Genomic DNA, 9407 nt, shown 5'->3' with positions numbered 1-9407 from the left:
TGGCTAACCACTAACTTCAGTTGCTTCTCAGTAGAAAAATTATGGCAATCAAATATGAGATCTACCCTTTTCTCCCACTCTAAATAGGCTTCAGGGTCGGTTCTACCAGCAAAGTTTGGAATAATAAATTTGATGCTACTTAAATTTTGGTCCACATCATCATTATTGTACTCATTATACCGCATGTGTTGGGGTTGCCCATGATTGTGCACACCTAAATTTTATGCATTCACACCCACATTCGATGCTTCAGCCGTAAAATCTTGTCTATTCCTCATGTTTCTATTCAATGCCGCAAATTGTTCAAGCAAAGCTCTTTGATTAACTTCTAAAGTTCTAGTCATCTCATCTTTAATTTCCTTAGTTTCATTGCGCAACTCCACCTCTAATCTTTCCATTTGGTCATTAAGGTTTGCAATGTTCCTTTGCATCCTCTCATTTGCTTGCATTTGTGCTAATGGAATACCATCATGTGTTATTCTAGTCTCATCATGAGTATTAGAACCGGATGACATACCTGCAACAAGGGTTAGAAAACACAAGAAGATACAAATTTAATGGACCTCACACGCACTCCCTCACGTGTTTGCTCTAAACAATGAAGGTGGTCACTCGTGTTTCACACAAACAATGAATACACACATGGGTTAACCTCACACCACTCAAGCTTTTTTAAAAATATTCTGATTAAATCAAATAACACTACACAAAAAATCTAATCACAGTCGTTGCAACACACTAGAATCAAAATTCAAACACTTAATTGAGGCAAAACTGTATATATTGAAGAAATTGCAAGTGTATGGTGCGTTTGAAAAAAATCAAAAGTCAATGAACAAAAACTCAAAGGGAAGTAAAGGACAAGTGAAAGAAAACCACTGGATGCAAAAATTAATGTTAAAGGAAACAAGAAAAAGGTAAGAAGCAACGTGACCAACATCAAACAGACACTAAGACTACTTGTGATACTTTAAAACACATAGAAAACAACTAAAGAACAAAGGACATATGAAGAACAAACCCGAAACAGCTCAAGATAAAAGAAAAGTATGATCGAAAACACAAAAGTAGCCAAAATCTTAATAAATGATAGAATTGACCTGAAGAGGGTAGGGCTAGTGAATCCATAGGATAATGGTGTATCACTAGTGATAGATCAGTTTGGTAATCAATTGCAACAACAAAATTCGTTTGAGGATTGAGTATGCCCTATATGCACTGAATTGCTTGAAATCTGCCCAAGAACACTTGTAAGAGAGAAACAAGATAAAGAGGGATAATAATTAGGTTTTAAATGATTAAATCTGATTCGAATGGAATATATATGGTGTTAATCCCTTTCAAATTCGTATTCCTTAATTAGCTCTCTCAAAACAGCCTCAAAATCAATCCAAGTCCTAACCTGATTTGCCAACTAATAATCCCTTAAAATTAGGAGTTCCCTTGATTTTAGCCTAAAAACACTCCACTTTATTTGCACAAACGAAATCAGCAATCAAACACCCAGAAATTTGGATTCAACAACAAGAACTTCAAGAAAACGAACAAGATATCAAAATTTGTTCAAGATTTCAGATTTCTCTTTTCCTTTTCTTTTCCTTTTTTTTTTTTTATAGAAATCGAATTTTAAAATTCAATGAATAGGAACAACAAACTAATGAAAGAACATGAAAATAAAGATAAGCAACCTGATTTGAAGAGCCCAAATCTGATACCAAATGTTATGAACCTATATGAATAGATTATACGAACCCCTTTTCAATTACGAACTTGTATAACACTAACATACAAACCCTATAGCAAATTGAATTCTAACCCCAGATTATGAATGATCAATTAGGAATTAAAACTTAAAGGAAATCAAGCCTTTAAAACCTAACACTAGCACGCCACAAAGATGGATCAAATCTTTGATAAGTGTTAAATGCATTCAACAAGAATACAAGAATTCAAGCAAGGTTGAATAAAAAAACATCAATTTAATTATCATCCCCAATTAATTTTTGGCTAGGGTTTGTTTTTGTAGACTAAATCAAAACCTTAGAAGACAACTTAAACATGAAAAGATTAAAATATCCCTTCACTAAACAAGGTTCATTCTATTTTAAAGTTCATGGGCCATGGATTTTGGCCTTGCCTTATTCTCTTTGGATTTGAACCTTAATAAGATTGTATAAGGTCCAATCTTAATGCTCTCCAATGGTTGTGGGCCTTGGACCTTCAAATGGACTTCTTTGTTGGCCTATGCTTGGAAGAAACCATTTAAGGCTTGTTGTAGCTTCTTGGCTCTAGACTTTGGTATTGGACCTTGTGGCAAGTCCAACCCATCATTGACAATCCTAGCCTTCCTTGTTCTTTGGTTATCTTCATCAAGCCTTTTATCTTTATGCTTTAAGCTTGATCTATGCATAATAGCATCATTACCAAATGTGACTTTGCCTCCATCACAATATTTGACACTTCACAAAGAGGCTCTTGTCTCCATTATGTGCCTTGAGCATTCACTATCAACATGCCAAAGATTTGTGCTTGTGGACTTAAGACACACTTAAAAAAGAAAGTCAAATAACTTATTTTAAGTACCTAAACAAGGTTAGGTCCTTTGGAGTTAGCCTTGGAAGTACCTTCTATGAAGAAATGCATGTTCCTTATTTTTCATTTAGTATTTATGTGTCCATCCCTCATGCAATAGTGTCAAGTGAATTTGAAGTTTGAGAAGAATAAGAGTTGGTCTTCTTTGCCACTTTTGCTTAAGGTTTGGACCTAACATGATTCACATCATTACACATGCATGGGTAAGATTTATTGACCTTTGATTGCTTATACATGAATGCATGTTTTATTCCTTTAGGCTTAGTCTTTGGAACTCGTGATGCCATCCCTTTTTTCTTTTGAGTGGGAGACTTAGTATGTGATTTGCCCTTTGAAACTTCTTTAGAGTTTCTTTCAACCCTTGGAGGTTGAGTGGCCTTAATAAAAGATTATAGAATGAGATGTTGGAAATGTGGATGAGGAAGCACCATTAAATCCAAGTTCATGTCTCACAAGTAAAGGTCTTTGAGATATAACTAGTGTATTAAGAGACTCATTCCCTTTGTAAAACTTAAAAATTTAATTTCTAAGCTCTTTAACTTCATTTTTCAAAATATTATTTTCTTTAAGAAGCTTTTCATTTGAAATATCATCCAATGATTTCCTGAAGTCCTTATTGAAATTTTTTAAAGAGGCAATTTCTTTCTTCAAAGTCTCAAACTCCTTTTCAAAGCTGGAACATTTGTTTTTATAAAATTTTGATTTTGAAAGCATGTTTTGTAAAAGCTCATCCTCATCATCCAATAAATTATCACCAAAAGAATAAGAAGATGAACAAGAAGATAATGAATTGCATGAATGAGAACTAGAGCATACCTCATGAGAGTCCTCCAAGTTGGCCATGAAGTAAAGACTGGCCTTTTCATCTCTTTGGATGTGGATGCATCACTCCAAGTAGCCTTAATGTGTCCTTGCTTTCCACATTCATAATAAGAAACACCATCCTTTTTATCCTTGTTAAGTCTTGATTGGAGAAGAACTTCTTTCTTGTGAAGGGCTTGTTGCTTTTTATTCTTTTAGCCTCTAGAATCCTCTTGACATGTTTGGTGATGAGGGCCACATCATCACTCTCATTTTAAGGTTCCACTTGGTCTTTATCATCACTTAGGATATTATTCCTTTCTTGAGCTCTTGTGCTAACCTTGAGTGCTAATGCCTTCTTCTTCCCACCATCTCTATATAATTTATCCTTGATAAGGAACATCTTATGAGTTAGAAGCTTGGCTATGAGAACATTCGTTGGAATCTTTCCATGGTCTTTATTTGTTTCTTTTATACTAGCCACCCGAGCACCATACTTATCTAAAGGAAGACTCCTAAGGATTTTGTTATTGATATCCATAAGCTCATAATGGTTCATACGCTTCCTCATGTTGTTGATGATGGTTAGAAGTCTATTGGACATCTTGATGATGGATTCGTTAGGCTTCATCTTAAATAAATCATACTCGATGACGTACATTTGGGTCTTCCTTGACTTGACTTGCTTGGTACCTTCATGATAGTTCTCCAAGGTAGTCCAAATTTGATGAGCCATGGTGCAATATTACACTCTCCCACATTCTTCTCTAGATAGACAACTCATAAGAATGGCCATTGCTTGTTAATTTTTACAATTTTGCTTCTTGTAAGCATCTACCCATTCTTCCCTAGGAAGAATTCTTTCTGCACCGTTTTTTATTTCAGTAGGAGCCTTCTAGTACTTTACAACATAGTCTCACAGCTCAATGCCATATGAATCCAAATATATTTCCATATGGAATTTCCAAAATGCATAATCGGATCCATTAAAGTATGGCTTGGGATGTTGGGCTCTTTCAATGGTTGCCATGATCTTTACACTCATAATAAAGCTTGTAAATGAGTGATTAAGCTCTGATACCACTTGTTATCCCTTAGAACCAAGAAAGGGGAAGGGGGGGGGGGAGTTGAATTAGTGACCTTAAGTTGTGAAAAATATTTGAAGTATGAAAAATACAAGAATCTTAAAGAAAGATTGAGAGGTTTGGAAGAGAGTTAGGGTTAGAAATATACAAATAAAGGTTTATAGTGGTTTGAGAATAATCTTTCCTATATCCACTCCTCAAGATCACACTTGACTATTCCATTACAATCAACTTGATTACAACATTTGGGTTTTAACAAGCTCACCCAATAACTTGGTGTTTTAAAAAGGCTAACACTAAATCTCTTCCCTTAGTGAATTAATCCCTTACTAAGTCCCTTAACCCTTGAATATTAATGATTACTCAATAACCAATTCCTTGTGTTTTTAATATCTAAGATCATACAACCCTTTTTTTAGTTGAATAAAGAGATTCAACTTAATATATTATACAAAGTAAGAATTTGAGTCTAGAAAGTTGAGGATTAAATTTACAAGAGTTAGGGCACTAAATAAATTCACATTCTTATGTCTAATGTCTTTATGAGGGGTATTTATACTCATACCAACCCTCAAAAAGTTGTTACAAATAGGCCATAACTCATTTAATGCAAACCTTGATGATTTAGCAAAAGTTACTTTATGCCAAAAAGGCACCCATGAGATTTCTAAAAAGAGTCATTAGGGCTCCAATGGCTACTGACATATGGTCTATAGAAGCGGCTATTTTTTTAACGATCATTGACTCAACATTAATTGTAAAAACTACCCCCGCGCCATGGAAGCATTTCCGCGCCTGCCTTGGCTACACTTAGAAGTGCCCTCGCGCTCTTATCGCTTAATCTACTACCAATTCAGTGCTTTTGCCTTGAATTAGGCTGCTTCACGCTTTTGGCAATGAGGACTTATTGATTGCCAAGTGTCTTCAAGATCTTGGCATTCTGTTAGGGGTTCCTTTACACGTGGATGGTCAACTTGATCATATGAAAAGCATTCTCGCTCTTTCAAGGCACCCTCACATTTTACAAGACCTTTTACAATCCTTACTTGAAAGGTTAATGCACTCTTGCCTAATGTTTGAACCCTTAATGTACTATTATATAGACACTCAAACATAAAGTTAGCAACACCCAATTTGGGTGTTAAGATCAAAATAGAGATCAATCGACCCTTAGGCCAGCACAATTTATTATAGAATTAATATTTTATGTTCTTAAAGAACTAAATACTATGGCACTTGAAATCATGGAAAAGAATTATTTGTCATCAATAGTAGATGCCAAAATATATTTGGATGCTATAGATCTAAAAACACAATCAAAGATGAAATCAAGAATCTCAATAAAATCATGTTAAGCCGATGATTTTTCTTCGTCATCATCTTCATGAAGGACTAAAACTTGAATGTTTGACAATTAAAGATCCATTAGTTCTTTAGATAAATTTAAAAGAAAGATATGACCACCATAAATCAGTCATCCTTCTAGAGGCTCAGTTTGAATGGATGCATTTACCATTGCAAGACTTTAAAATTGTAAGTGAATATGTTTTCGTAGTTTTCAGAATTAGTTCTATATTGAAATTATATGGAAAAAATATTATTAACTATGATATATAGAGAAGACATTTACTACTTTTCATACCTCGAATATGCTCATATAACAGTAATATTAAGAAAAAGCTTTTTAGAAAATATTTGAATTAATTTATTGTCTTCTTCTTGCAATGCAAAATAATGAGCTCCTATTGAAAAATAATAAAACTCGTCCAACTAGTTTTGCTCCATTCCTTAAAGTGAATGAGATAACATATAACAATGTTGAGCATGGATGAGGAAGATGATAGAAAAATAATTATAACCGAGAATGTGGTCAAGGTTATGACCAAAATTATAATAGCAATAATTGTGGTGGTATAAATAATAATGCATCTTTCCATTAGTAGTGGAATAATCGTGAAGAGAACAATGGAGAAAAGAAAAATTTAGAAAATCAATGCTATTAATATGGCATGAAAGGGCATTACTCTTGTACCTGTCATAAACCAACTCATCTTACTTATCTTTATTAAGAATCCTTGAAGAAAAAAACTAATAATATAGAAGCAAATTTAGATAAAATGATGATGATTTTTGTAATGACTTTGCTAATCTCATACATTTATATGTTTCGAATTTCTTAAAAAATCTTAAAGAAACAATTTTTCATTTGATTGCCAATTGCAATGTAAATGCCTAAAACCTTATATTAATATGATATTTAGTAGTAAAAGAATAATTGGAAGCTCCGGAAGAGCAAATATATTAAGCTTTAAAGATATTCGCCAAAATGGATATCCTATTGAGACTACAAATGGTGGAAAATATTGAATATCTCTATATTACAACCCTCAAAAAGGGCAAACAATGTGCACTACAAAAATTACTACTTTCTCCTTTAGCTTATATTATACATATATGTGTATTATTGAAACAAATATGGTAGTAAACTAGAAGTTTACTGAGCTACATAAATTTTTTATTTAGCATGATCAATTAGGTCATCCTAGATCAACAATGATGCGAAATGTTATTAAGAGCTCATATGCATATCCATTAAAGAATTAGAAGATTCTTCAATTTAATGAATTTCCATGTTCGGCTTGCTCTTAAGGAAAAGCTCATTGTTAGGCTTTCACTAAGCAAAACTCAAAATAATTTTACTAAATTTATGAATCGTATATAAGGTAATATTTGTGGACTAATTCATCCATCATATGGACTATTTAAATATTTTATATTGTTAATAGATGCATTAATAAGATTGTCACATGTATATTTATTATCAATTTGAAATTTTTCATTTGCTAGATTACTTGGCCAAATAATTTGATTAAGAGCATAATTTTCTAGAATATGCTATTAAGATAATTCATTTTGATAATGTTAGTGAATCTATATTTAAGGCCTTTAATATTATTGCATGTCAATTGCAATAATTGTTGAACATCCGGTAGCTCATATATACTCAAAATGTTTTCTATTCAACGTCTCCAATTAATAGCTAGGCTATTGCTTATGAAAATAAACCTCCCAATTATTATTTGGGGAGATGCAATTTTATATCCAACAACTATTATACACATCATGCCAACTAGTTATCATAAATTTTCAACATTACAATTGGTTTCTGGCCAAGAGCCAAATATTTTCTATTTGAGAATTTTTAAATGTATTGTTTATGTCCTAATTAAGCCTCCAAATCGTACAAAAATGGGAGCTCAATAGAGATTGGGAATATACATTTTTATGAATCTTCATTTATATTTAATATCTTAAGCCATTAACCGGAGATGTCTTTACTACGAGATCTAATGATTGTCATTTTAATGAGTTTTGTTTTGTAGATTGGGAAGAGGGGAAGAGAAAATGAAATTAGAGAATTAAATCATCTTGATTCTTATATAAAACAATATGTTAGCATCCAATTTCCGGATCCAAATATCGAGAGAATTATAGAAAATCTAATAATAAAATTTATTGCCTTTTTCGAGTCTTGAGAGGTTGAGGACGGGCAAATTTTAGTAAGATTTAAGATTAATTGGACTTAAAATTGCTCTTCTAGAATCAATTTTGGACTTAATTGTTCAGAAAATTAAATTTGAGGGGGAAACGATAGTTTTTACAAGTTCAAGGACAAAACTATAAATTTTTATAAGCTTTTTACTCCTTGGAGCCAATCGACTCTGCGTAAAGTTGAATTGGCACTACATAGAACTGATCGGCTTAATATAGAGCTGACTCGCTCCACATAGTGCCGATTAGCTAATTTTCGAAATCTGATGCCTTTTTGTGCGTATTTTAACTTTAGACACCAAAATTAACAAAAAAGTAGATTCTAGAAGGTATTTAATGATAATTGAGAGATTTTATTTATATTTATTTGATTTTATTGGATATTAATAACTGATAAAGAAAATCCTTTTTCTTTGAATTTAAAAATTGATATGAGTCTATCTATTTCTTTAGGGTTTCCTAAAAATCGCTAGCTCTATATAAACATCATTATAACCTAATTATAGAGTTACCAATTATTATCAAATTTTAGAAATTAATAGCAATTCTGAGTTAGAAAGAAATACCAAGAAAACCGATATGCATAGTTTTACACATGTTTGCTTGTATATTATTATGCATTTTCTTAGCATTTATTATTTTTTATTCCAAGATCACCCGTGTTTTGTGTCCTTTCGTATTGCAGGAGACTTTATAGGTTCATCATCAGTGTTTGAGCAATTTTAGATCAATTTCGGGCAAAATCAGACGTAATAAGAAGCGTTTGACCTTGGGTTGACTTTTAGAAAGTCAACACGGCCCGTGTAGAAATTCCAAGGTCGTGTAGCTTAAGCACCTTGAAGCAACATGGTTCCCCAGGGTAACACTCCCCAAAGCACGGTCCGTGTTGGTTAACAAGGGCCAAAACACGCCCATGCTAGGATCAAGAGCACGGCCGTGTTGGTGACACGGGCCAGAACACGCCCTTGCTCGATTCAGTTCATTCTATGATTTGGAGACCAAAACGGCCTGGACACGACCCATGTTAAGGGACACAGGCTGAGAACACGCCTGTATTTGCGCATAGTATAAATTGACTCTTCATCTTCCTTTGTAATTTTGCTAGACGTGTTTCAAGAATTTCAAGGCGCCTTCTAGAAGACTGAATCCACCTTTTCACATCAGAATTGTGATTCTAGGGATTGGATTGACGATTGAAGAGGAGTTTTAGAGCAAATCAAGAGGCAATTCTAGAGATCAACTGCAATGTAGATTAAGACATTGAGTTGTTCATCAAATTCTAGAAAAAGGGTGTATATGTTTCAATTTCTTTATTCTTTCATTGTAATTGAATTTCTATTTGTTTTAGACATGAGCATGCGTAGCTAGACTGATTGA

The sequence above is a fragment of the Ricinus communis genome, chromosome 6 (assembly GCF_019578655.1).
Source record: "Ricinus communis isolate WT05 ecotype wild-type chromosome 6, ASM1957865v1, whole genome shotgun sequence".
Lineage (NCBI taxonomy): Eukaryota > Viridiplantae > Streptophyta > Magnoliopsida > Malpighiales > Euphorbiaceae > Ricinus > Ricinus communis.
The sequence above is the reverse complement of the archived record's forward strand: the minus strand, read 5'-3'. Positions refer to the sequence as shown.